Below are 12824 nucleotides of genomic sequence, written 5' to 3'. Positions count from 1 at the left end.
CAATTCAGCGACAAAAGGTGATAACAGGTCTGAGGCAAGTTGCCAGAGGAAACTTATCCTTCCAGGGCTTGTCTTTGGGTGAAAAGTCTTTCTACGATTATGCAAGTTCATACAGGATAGTGCAATACACGTTTCTTTGTCTCACTAGTAAAGCATGAACCATTTAGCTGTCAAGGATTTAAACTAAACTTGAAAGACCTCAGATCTACACTCCACATAGTATATTAAATGTAAGGACATATTTAGAGTTTATGACTTCACACCCAGCAGAATTGTTGTCGAATTTTTGTGGATGAAGACATATAGAGGGAAATTTATCAAAACCTATACAAAGTAAAAGCTGCTGAGTTGCCCATAGCAACCAATCAGATCGTTACCTTCATTTTTTCACAGGCCTCTTTAACCACTTAGGGACCCAGGGCGTACCTGTACGCCCGTGGGAATTTCGGTCCCCACCGCGTGCCGGGCGGGGCCCGGAGTGGGATGCCTACTGAAATCATTCACCAAACATCCCGTGACAATGCCCCCCCTCTGGTGACCCGATAGCCAAGAAAATATTGAAGGATAGGCGCGAGGTGGCAGGGGTGCCACCTCCTCCTATCCCCTGCAATTGGCCGGTCAGGACTGACTGGCGAATCGCAGGGCAGGGGTGGGGGTGAAAGTTCAGATCCCCCGCTGTTGATGCAGGGGGACTGGCGGCAGGTACCTTGGGAGCACACGGGAACTGGTACCAGGGAGTGGAGCAGGCAGCGGGGAGGACCGGTGTGAGGTGGTTTTTTGCGCACCGTAGATCCATGCGTCCGCTCCTCCCCCAGCTCTCCGAACATTTCCGAAGCTAGAACTGGGGGAGGGCAGAGCAAGGGAAGAGAGAAGGTCCCCTCCCTGAGCTCGGCTGCTCGGGTGGATGCAGATCTCCACGGCACGCCCCCTCCCTGAGGACATAGATCTCCACGGCAGGTCCCCTCCCTCATCTCCCCGAGCTGAGGACATAAATCTCCATGGTAGGTCCCCTCCCTCATCTCCCCGAGCTGAGGACATAGATCTCCACGGCAGGTCCCCTCCCTCATCTCCCCGAGCTGAGGACGTAGAGCAGTGCTCCCAATGAGCTCTATGTGTAAAGGGGGACATACTGTACGGCTAAAGGGGGACATTTAGCCTGAACAGTATGTCCCCCTTTAGCCCCTGCAGTATGTCCCCCTTTACACATAGAGCTCATTGGGAGCACTGCTCTACGTCCTCAGCTCGGGGAGATGAGGGAAGGGACCTGCCGTGGAGATCTATGTCCTCAGCTCGGGGAGATGAGGGAGGGGACCTACCATGGAGATTTATGTCCTCAGGGAGGGGAGATGAGGGAGGGGACCTGCCGTGGAGATTTATGTCCTCAGGGAGGGAGCGTTCCGTAGAGATCTGCGTCCAGCCGAGCTCAGGGAGGGGAGATGAGGGAGGGGGCGTGAACCTCCTACCTCCCATTGCTCTGCCCTCCCCCAGTTCTAGCTTCGGAAATGTTCGGAGAGCTGGGGGAGGAGCGGACGCATAGATCTACGGGGACGCAAAAAACCACCTCACACCGGCAGACAAGTGGAGGCAGCGGCGGCGTCCGAGGCTGTAATTATGATCTTCACTGCTGCTTCTAGGACTTTCAAAACTACAACTCCCAGCATGCCCAGATAACCTTTGGCTGTCTGGGCATGCTGGGAGTTGTAGTTCTGCAACATCTGGAGGGCCACAGTTTGGAGACCACTGAGCAGTGGCTTCCAAACTGTGCCCTTCCAGATGTTGCAAAACTAGACAGTCCAGGCATGCTGGGAGTTGTGGTTCTGTAACATCTGGCCCTTCAGATGTTGCAGAAGTACAACTCCCAGCATGCCTGGACAGTCTCGGCATGCTGGGAGTTGTAGTTTTCCAACATCTGGAAGGGTACAGATTGGAGACTGTGGTGAACCACCGGGTGGAATGGCGGGACCATGGGTGTGGCGGTGTGAATGGTGGGATTTGATGTTATTAACCCCTAGGTGTTTGTGACACCAGTGTGGTTTTAAGGTTCCAGAACACCACACGCCCTGATTCTATCCCACAGGCTAGTAGTGAATAAAGAGTCCACGACCAGTTGTGTTCAAACGGAGACTTCACTGAGTAGAAGACGTGTAATCATCTTCACAGCTATGGCCACATTTCCCAGAGAGGTGGCCAGGACCCAGAGGACCTCGCAGCTTGCTGAACCAATACTTGTAATTAGACTTGACTATGTGCAGGACTTGACTAGTTTCAGTGACAGCAGACATAGACTTGAGACTTACTGGAGAGACGGTAACTTTGTGGCCTTCCAGATGCTGATCACTTGTCCTGAGATCTCTGGTGTTTGCTGTCTCAGCAAAGACTTAGATGGAAGAGCTGCTTGCAGCAGAAGAGCTGGTAGCAGAATTGTAATGGCCGCCCCTTTATATAGTGGGGGGGGGGGGGGGGGGGGAGGGCTGGACTAAAGCCCATTGGTCAAGCTGCAGGTCATAGGTTAAGCTAGTGCTCTCTGGGAGAACATGTGACAACAAATCATGTGACTGCATAACATAACATGTGACAGCTTACACAGGTCCTCTATACTAACTATACATAGGGATCCTGTCTAAGCATTAAAGTGATACATACACCTTTACAGGGAGACAACAGGGGGAGACCCTGCAGGGGAGCCCCAGGTCACTGAGGGACTCAACCTTACAGGGCCTACAGGTAGTGCAGGATCGTGTACCTGTACTGGGACATCACAAGATCACTATACAGTGGTGTCCAAACTGTAGCCCTCCAAATGTTGCAGTACTTCAATTCCAAACATCCCGAGACTGTCCAGGCATGCTGGGAGTTGTAGTTCTGTAACATCTGGCCCTTCAAATGTTGCCGAACTACAACTCCCAGCATGCCTGGACAGTTTTGGCATTCTTTTGAAGTTGTGCAACATCTGGAGGGCTACAGTTTGGAGACTACTGCACAGTGGTCTCCAAGCTGTTCTCCTCCAGTCCAGTTGTTGCATAACTACAACTCCCAACATGCCCTTCGGCTGTCTTAGCACACTGGAGGCACACTGGTTGGGAAACATTGTCTGTTTCCTAACTCAGTGTTTCCCAACCCGTGTGCCTCCAGCTGTTGCAAAACTATAACTCCCAGCATGCATTGACAGACCATGCATGCTGGGAGTTGTAGTTTTGCAACAGCTGGAGGCACACGGGTTGGGAAACACTGAGTTAAGTAACAAACTCAGTGTTTTGCAACCAGTGTGCCTCCAGCTGTTGCATAACTACAACCAACAGCATGCACGGATAGCCAAAGGGCATGCTGGAAGTTGTAGTAGTATGCCTTAAGCTGTTGCATAACTACAAGTTCCAGCATTCCCTTCTGCTGTCACTGCATGCTGAGAGTTGTAGTTTTTGCAACAGCTGAAGGCACAATGGTTGCGAAACACTGAGAGTTTGTTACCTAACTCAGTGTTTTGCAACTAGTGTGCCTCCAGCTGTTGCAAACTACAACTCCCAGCATGCACTGATAAAAGTAGTTTTTCTTAATAGTTAATAACAGCTGTTTGTCACCAAGGATATGGACAGCAGGATTGGAGGTTTTCTTCAGTGCACATTGTGCCACATGTATACATCTCTGGAGCAGCAGCTTCATGGTGAATACCGCTGTGACAAATGTGAGCATGTTGCCCACCTGGAAGCTCGTATTAGAGATCTAGAGGAGCAAAATGCAACATTGAGGGCGATTGACAATCTTACAGAGCAAGCAGTTAGTGGGGTAGAAATGGAGGTTGGAGAAACTAGCCAGGAGGCCCAAGTAGGGAGCTGGGTTAATGTAGTTAGAGGGACTGGAAAGGGGGCAAGGAAAAGGAAGGTCACTTCTGCTTCTGATCTCCCAAGTAAAATTGCCAAGTTGGGCGATGACGCGAGGGCCTCAGTATCAGAGATGGCAACCGTAGTGGATACTGGTCTCCCTAACAGCCGGGGGAACAGCTCAACTAGTAGTGTGGGGGATGGTAACGCAGGTAGGCCAAGACAGTTAGTTGTGGTAGGGGATTCTATAATCAGGAAGACGGATAGAATAATTTGTCGCCAAGACCACCTCAACCGAATGGTTTGCTGTCTCCCTGGAGCCAGGGTTCGGCATGTGGTGGAAAGGGTGGACAAATTACTAGGGGGGGCTGGGGATGACCCAGCTGTCGTCATCCATGTGGGAACCAACCACAGAATACATGGTAGGTGGAGGTCCTTGAAGAATAATTACAAGGAACTAGGTGCCAAGCTGAAGGGAAGGACCTCTAAGGTTGTGTTCTCTGGAATACTTCCTGTGCCATGCGCATCGCAGGAAAGACAGCGGGAGCTTAGGGAGTTAAATGCATGGATTAAGTCGTGGTGTGAGGGGGAAGGGTTTGGGTTTTTAGAGCACTGGGCTGACTTTTCATTGGGGTACAAACTCTATTCTACGGATAATTTGCACCTGAATGGAAGGGGGTCTGCTGTGCTGGGGGAGAGAATCCTGGAAGGGGTGGCTGAGTATTTAAACTAGGTGAGTGGGGGAAGGATAATAAAGCAAAGAAAGCAGACAGTGGGATGGATAGGTTAGAGAGGGGTCTGGACATAATGGTGGGTGGAGAGGAGTCCTGTGGGGGGAGGTTAAGAGCAGTGGATAAGGAGATTCATGCGTTACAAACCAGCCGTAAAAATAAATGTAGCCCGAAAAATTGTAATCCCAATAATTCAAAAAATTCCATTAGCCCCAATAACTCAATAACTACAATAAGCCCCATTAACTCAAAAAATACCGTTAGCCCCAATAACTTAAATAATAACGTTAGACCCAATAACTCAAAAAATACCATTAGCCCCAATAACTTAAATGGTACAATTAGCCCTTATAACTCAAATAATAACATTAACCCCAATAACTCTGAAAATCCCATTAGTGAGACTATAGGTGTAAAACTTAATAGAAATGTAAAGTGTATGTTCACAAATGCCAGAAGCCTAGCAAATAAAATGGGGGAGCTTGAGGCCTTGATACTGGAGGAACATATTGATATAGTTGGGGTCACTGAGACATGGCTGGACTCCTCGCATGACTGGGCTGTCAATCTGCAGGGGTTTACATTGTTTCGCAAAGATAGAATGAACAGAAAAGGTGGTGGAGTCTGTCTGTATGTAAGAAGTGGTATGAAAGTCAATGTGAACGATGCCATAGTGTGTGATGATTCTGAGGATGTGGAATCACTGTGGGTAGAATTACAAAAGGAGGGAAATACTGAAAAAATAATATTTGGTGTAATCTACAGACCCCCTAATATCACTGAAGAGATAGAAGGTCGGCTGTATAAACAAATAGAGAGGGCTGCCCGGGCAGGTACAGTGGTAATAATGGGAGATTTTAACTATCCAGATATAGATTGGGGCCGGGGGCTGGCTAAAACTACAAAGGGGAGAAAATTCCTAAATTTATTGCAGGATAATTTTATGGGACAGTTTGTGGAGGACCCAACAAGAAGTGATGCCTTGTTGGATCTGATCATTTCCAACAACGCAGAGCTGGTTGGTAATGTAACTGTGAGGGAAAACCTTGGTAATAGCGACCACAATATAGTTACTTTTGACTTAAAATGTAGAAAACAAAGACAGACGGGGAAAGCAAAAACATATAACTTTAAAAAGGCAAACTTCCCTGGGCTGAGCTGCACTATAGGACATAGACTGGGGGGAGGTGTTGTCAAATACTGATACAGAAGGTAAATGGGACATCTTTAAATCAACTCTAAATAACTATACAGCTAAATATATACCAAAGGGGAACAAATATAAACGATTAAAACTAAATCCTACATGGCTGACAAATGAGGTTAAAAGAGCAATAAACAACAAAAAAATAGCCTTCAAAAAATTCAAATCTGATGGGTCAGCTACAACATTTACACAGTACAAGGAGCTTAATAAAATCTGTAAAAATGTAATAAAAACAGCAAAAATTCTAAATGAGAGACAGGTGGCCAAAGAAAGCAAAACTAATCCTAAATATTTTTTTAGATATATAAATACAAAAAAAACAAGGACAGAGCATGTAGGACCCCTTAATAATGATAATGGGGAGGTTGTCACAGGTGATAAAGAGAAGGCGGAGCTACTGAATGGGTTCTTTAGTTCTGTATACACTAAGGAAGAAGGAGCTGACATTGGACAGGTCAGTGCTGGTAACACATCATGTAATGTACTCAACTGGCTTAATGTAGAGATGGTACAAGGTAAGTTAAGTAAAGTAAATGTAAGCAAATCTCCAGGGCCGGATGGACTACACCCAAGAGTTCTTAGAGAGGTAAGTTCAGTAATATCTGTACCCCTGTTCATGATATTTAGAGATTCTCTGGTGTCTGGTATTGTGCCAAGGGACTGGCGCAAGGCAAATGTGGTGCCAATCTTCAAGAAGGGCTCTAGGTCTTCGCCAGGCAATTATAGACCGGTAAGTCTAACGTGCATTGTGGGTAAATTGTTTGAAGGACTTATAAGGGATTACATACAGGAATACATAGGGGATAATAGTATTATAAGTGATAGCCAGCATGGGTTTACTAAGGATAGAAGTTGTCAAACCAATCTAATTTGCTTTTATGAAGAGGTGAGTAGAAGCCTTGACAGAGGAATGGCTGTGGATATAGTGTTTCTGGATTTTGCTAAAGCGTTTGATACTGTCCCTCACAGACGTCTGACAGGTAAGTTAAGGTCCTTGGGCTTGGAAACTTTAGTTTGTAACTGGATTGAACACTGGCTCATGGATCGTACCCAGAGAGTGGTGGTCAATGATTCGTACTCTGATTGGTCCCCAGTAATTAGTGGTGTACCCCAAGGTTCTGTACTGGGACCGCTGCTGTTTAATTTATTTATCAATGATATAGAGGATGGTATTAACAGCTCTGTTTCTATCTTTGCAGATGACAACAAGCTTTGTAGCACGGTACAGTCTATAGAGGATGTGCATAAGTTACAAGATGACTTGGATAGACTAAGTGTCTGGGCATCCACTTGGCAAATGAGGTTCAATGTGGATAAATGTAAAGTTATGCATCTGGGTACTAATAACCTGCATGCGTCGTATGTCTTAGGGGGGATTAAACTGGCAGAGTCACTGGTAGAGAAGGATCTGGGTGTACTTGTGGATCACAGACTACAGAATAGCATGCAATGTCAGGCTGCTGCTTCCAAAGCCGGCAGGATATTGTCATGTATCAAAAGAGGCATGGACTCAAGGGACAGGGACATAATACTCCCCCTTTATAAAGCATTGGTACGGCCTCACCTGGAATATGCTGTTCAGTTTTGGTCGCCTGTTCATAAACGGGACACTGCGGAGTTGGAGAGGGTGCAGAGACGCGCGACTAAACTGATATGGGGCATGGAACATCTTAGCTATGAGGAGCGATTAAAGGAGTTACAATTGTTTAGTCTTGAGAAGAGACGTTTAAGGGGGGATATGATAAGCGTATATAAGTATATAAATGACCCATACAAAAAATATGGAGAAAAACTGTTCCAGGTTAAACCCCCCCAAAGGACGAGGGGGCACTCCCTCCGTCTGGAGAAGAAAAGGTTTAGTCTAAAGGGGCGACACGCCTTCTTTACCGTGAGGACTGTGAATTTATGGAACGGTCTACCTCAGGAACTGGTCATAGCAGGAACAATTAACAGCTTTAAAACAGGGTTAGATACATTCCTGGAACAAAATAACATTAATGCTTATGCAGAATTATAAAACTACATCCCTTTCCCTTATTCCCTTACACCCTTCCCTTCAATCCCCTGGTTGGACTTGATGGACGTATGTCTTTTTTCAACCATACTAACTATGTAACTAACTATGTAACTATGTAGCTGGAGACACACTGGTTGGGAAACTCTGTGTTTTTGGCAACCAGTGTGCCTCCAGCTGTTGCATAACTACAACCCCCAGCATGCATGGACAGCCAAAGAGCATGCTGGGAGTTGTAGTTTTGCAACAGATGGAGGTTTGCCCCCCCCCCCCCCATACCCCTACAAAGTCCCCCAAATAAAAATGAAAAACGTCTTGTACAGCACTATTTCCAAAATGGAGCATCCAGCTGCTGCAAAACGACAACTTCCAGTATTGCCAGACAGCCATTGACTGTCTAGGCATGCTGGGAGTTTTGCAACAGCTGGAGGCACCCTGTTTGGGAATCACTGGTGTGGAATATGCAAACGATCATCCACCCCATTTCAAATTACCTCAAATGTACATAGTGCGCTCTCACTCCTGAGCCTTGTTGTGCGCCCGCAGAGCATTTTACGTCCACATATGGGATATTTCTGTACTCGGGAGAAATTGCCTAACAAATTTTGGGGGGCTTTTTCTCCTTTCACCCCTTATGAAAAGGTAAAGTTGGGGTCTACTCCAGCATGCTATTGTAAAAAAATGTGTAACACAATTTCTCCTGAGTTCGGAAATACCCCATATGTGGACATAAAATTCTCTGCAGGCGCACAACAAGGCTCAGGAGTGAGAATGCACTACGTACATTTGAGGTGATTTGCACAGGGTGACTGATTGTTACAGCGGTTCTGACATAAACAAACAAAAAACGACACCACTTAAGAAACGTAACAAGGGGTATAGTTAGCCTTAACACCACACATGTGTTTGAAGAATTTTCGTATATAAATACCCCATAAGTGGATATAAAGTGCCCTGGCGCACTAGGGGGCTCAGAAGAGAAGGAGCGCCATTGGGCTTTTGAAGAGAGAGAATTTGGCTGGAATTGATGGCCATGTGCGTTTACAAAGCCCCCATGGTTCCAGAACAGTGGGCCCCCCCCTCCACATGTGACCCCATTTTGGAAACTAGACCCCTCACGTAATAAGGGGTGCAATGAGCATTTACACCTCACAGGTGTCTGACAGATTTTTGGAACTGGCACAATTTTTCATTTGCACAGCCCACTGTTACAAAGATCTGCAAACGCCAGTGGGCTGTAAATGTCACTGCACTCCTTATTACATTCCATGAGGGGTGTAGTTTCTGAAATAGGGTCACATGTGTAAACGCACTTGGCCCCCGACTTCCATTCCAAACAAATTCTCTCTCCAAATGTTTTCATTTTCACAAGGGGTAATAGGAAAAAAGCCCCCCAAAATGTGTAACACCATTTCTTCTGAGTATATAAATACCCCATAAGTGGATATAATTCTCTCTTCCATTCCAAACAAATTCTCTCTCAAAAAGCCCAATGGCGCTCCTTCTCTTCTGAGCATTGTAGTTCGCCCGCAGAGCACTTTACATACACACATGGGGTATTTCCATACTCAGAAGAAATGGGGTTGCAAATTTTAGGGGGACATTTTCTCCTATTACCTCTGGTAAAAATTGTAAATTTGGGAAAAATACTGCATTTTTATCGAAAAATTTTTTATTTTCATTTACACATCTGACTCTACGAAAAGTCGTCAAAAACTCTCCAAAATCCCATTGTCGCTCCTTCCCTTCTGAGCCCTCTAGTGCACCCGCCGAACACTTGACATACACATATGAGGTATTTCCTTACTCGAGAGAAATTGAGGTAAGATTTTTAGGGGGATTTCTCTCCTTTTACCCCTTATAAAAATTCAAAAACTGGGTCTACAAGAACATGTGAGTGTAAAAAAATCGAGATTTGGAATTTTCTCCTTTACTTTGCTGCTATTCCTTTGAAACATCTAAAGGGTTAACACAATTTCTGAATGTCATTTTGAATACTTTGAGGGGTGCAGTTTTTATAATGGGGTCATTTTATGGGGTATTTCTAATATGAAGGCCTCTCGAATCCACTTCAGAACTGAACTGGTCCCTGAAAAATTTCGATTTTGAAAATTTTGTGGAAAAATGGAACATTGCTGCTGAACTTTGAAGCCCTCTGGTGTCTTCCAAAAGTAAAAACATGTCAACTTTATGATGCCAACATAAAGTAGACATATGTGTATGTGTGAACAGCTGTCATGCCCCCTCTCATAGGCTTACATTGAGGGGGTGGAGCTTGACGTCACATGGGGGCGGGGCCGTGATGTCACAATACTCCGGCCCTGTGATCGGCAGTCATCAGACCCGGAGCGAACATGCTTTGGGGCCTGATGGTAACAGGGTGCTGCGTGAATGATCATGGGGGTCCCCAGCAGTGGGACCCCGCGATCAGGCATCTTATCCCCTATCCCCTATCCTTTGGATAGGGGATAAGATGTCTTAGCGCCGGAGTACCCCTTTAAAGTGGTCAGATGTGCAAAAAATGCTCGGGTCCTTAGGGTGAAAATGGTCTGGGTTTTGAAAAATCTCCCCTATAATGTATATCCACCATATACTCACTGGCCACTATATTAGGCACACCTGTGCAACTGCTTGTTAACACAAATAGCTGATCAGCCAATCAAGTGGCAGCAACTCAATGCATTTAGGCATGTAGATTTGTCAAGACAAGTTGCTGAAGTTCAAACCAGGCATTAGAATTTAAGTGACTTTGAATGTAGCATGGTCAGAGTATTTCTGAAACTGCTGATCTACTGGGATTTTCACGCAAACCACCTGTAGAGCTTACAGAGGATTGTCTGAAACAGAAAAAATCCATGAACGATAGGATGAAAATACCTTTTTGGTGTTAAGGGAGAATGGGCAGACTGGTTCAAGATGACAAAAAGGCAACAGTAGCTTAAAAAACCACTTGTTACAGCCAAGGTATGCAGAATACTATCTTCTGAAAACACAATACGTCTAACCTTGAGGCAGATAGGCTACAGCAGCGAAAGACCACGCCGGGTGCAACTGTTAGCTAAGAAACTGAGGTTACAGTTCACACAGGCTCATCAAAAAGACACTGGAACACTGTAAGAACATTGCCTGGTCTGATGAGTCTTGATTCCAGATGCAACATTCAGAAGTAGGCAAGGTCAGAAGTAGGCATAAACAACATGAAAGCATGGATCCATCCTGTCTTGTATCAATGGTTCAGGCTGCTGGTGGTGTAATGATTTGGGGGACATTTTCTTGCCACACTTTGCGGCTCTACCAAGGGGTACCTAACAAATGCTGAATTCAAAATAACTCTGGCGCATTGAAATTTATGGTTCTTTGCTACAGTGTACATTGAATATCTGTGACTAATAGTCAAAAGGCAATATAAACCTAGCCTAAGAGTGCATTCTTGTGCCTGCCGCCATGTTTCCTGTTGCCTCAGACCTGTTATTACTTACTGATTGTTGCTGGATTGCTGTTACAGGGCTTTTCCTTGGGTGAGTTCATAGATAATCCATAATTCGGATGTTTAATGAAGCATATTCCAGATAAAATACCATCAGTATGTCATTAGTATTCTATAGTTTTCTCATCCATATTATAGAAACATAGAATGTGTTGGCAGATAAGAACCATTCGGCCCATCTAGTCTGCCCAGTAATCTGAATCCTATGAATAGTCCCTGGCCCTATCTTATATGAAGGATAGCCTTATGCTTATCCCATGCATGATTAAACTCCTTCACTGTATTTGCAGCGACCACTTCTGCACAAAGGCTATTCCATGCATCTACTACTCTATCAGTAAAGTAATACTTTCTGATGTGGTGTCCCGGTACAGGACCTGGTCCTGTCCCTGTGTCTAAAGTCTCCTCAGCCAGAGTCCCTCCATGTCAATAGGGCTCTCCTGTAGGACTAACCCCTAGTCGCCTCATATAAATGGTATTTAATGTATTTATATATATATTTGGTCACGTGCCTTTCATTAAATTGTACTATGGTTTAAGGACCTTTAGGTCATGTGATACCCAGAGTTCACTGGGTCAGGATTTACAGGTCTGCTGACCAATGAGCTTTGTCCCACCCCCTTAATATATAAGGGGCTGCAGCCACTAAATTCTTTCTCTTAGTTCCGGATTATCAAGCAGGCATATCTCAGCACAAGTCTCAAATCAATCTAGGCCTCAAGCCTAAGAACCTGCAGCCACAAAACCGTGAGCTACCAAAGCTCAAACTACTGAATCCTGTGTAACTACTAGAAACTCAAATCTCCTAAAAATAGTAGCACAGTGGCTAGCACCAAAGCTCATTGATCCCAGAGTCCCAGCAAACCTGTGAGGAACCTGTACCGCGGTTCTCTCTCTCAAAGACTGTTATGCTCCATGCCGTTACATAAAATATGCAGTAAAGTTACTACAAGTTTACTTCATAAAACCTGCAGTGGACATTCCGTTATTTCTCCCTGCCGTTTGAGGGACGGTTGGCGGTAGGATTATTACATTGAGGAAACCTCACCCTGGCGTCACGACAATTGAGGGTTAATACCAATATACCCTACACTATCACCGCAATACCCAGGACACCATTACACCCTGCCGGGTACCACACTGATATTACTTTTAAAACTTTTGCCCTCTAATTTAAGAATATGTCCTCTTGTGGTAGTTTTTCTTCTTTTAAATATGCTCTCCTCCTTTACCGTGTTGATTCCCTTTATGTACAGTAAATACTCATAGGCTGTCTTCTAGACAAGATATTAAATTGAAAAAAAGATGCAAAAATTACTGAAAATATTGATGAAATACAGATCAAATACAGATACATGTGTATTTTAAATAGGTGTATTCCGTATTCGTTAAGATACGACAGCTCAGCTCTGGTTGCTATGGGCAACAAAGAAAATTTTACAATGAGGGTACATTCAAACAAATTGGATCTGCTGCGAAGTTGCAAAATCCCCAACTGCGGTATTGAAGTTGTAAAATTTGCAGTTCTTTAATTTTGATTGCCTTGTAATATCAGCAACTGCGGATTTTA

The sequence above is a fragment of the Hyla sarda genome, chromosome 1 (genome assembly GCF_029499605.1).
Source record: "Hyla sarda isolate aHylSar1 chromosome 1, aHylSar1.hap1, whole genome shotgun sequence".
NCBI lineage: Eukaryota > Metazoa > Chordata > Amphibia > Anura > Hylidae > Hyla > Hyla sarda.
Note: the sequence above shows the minus strand (reverse complement) of the source record.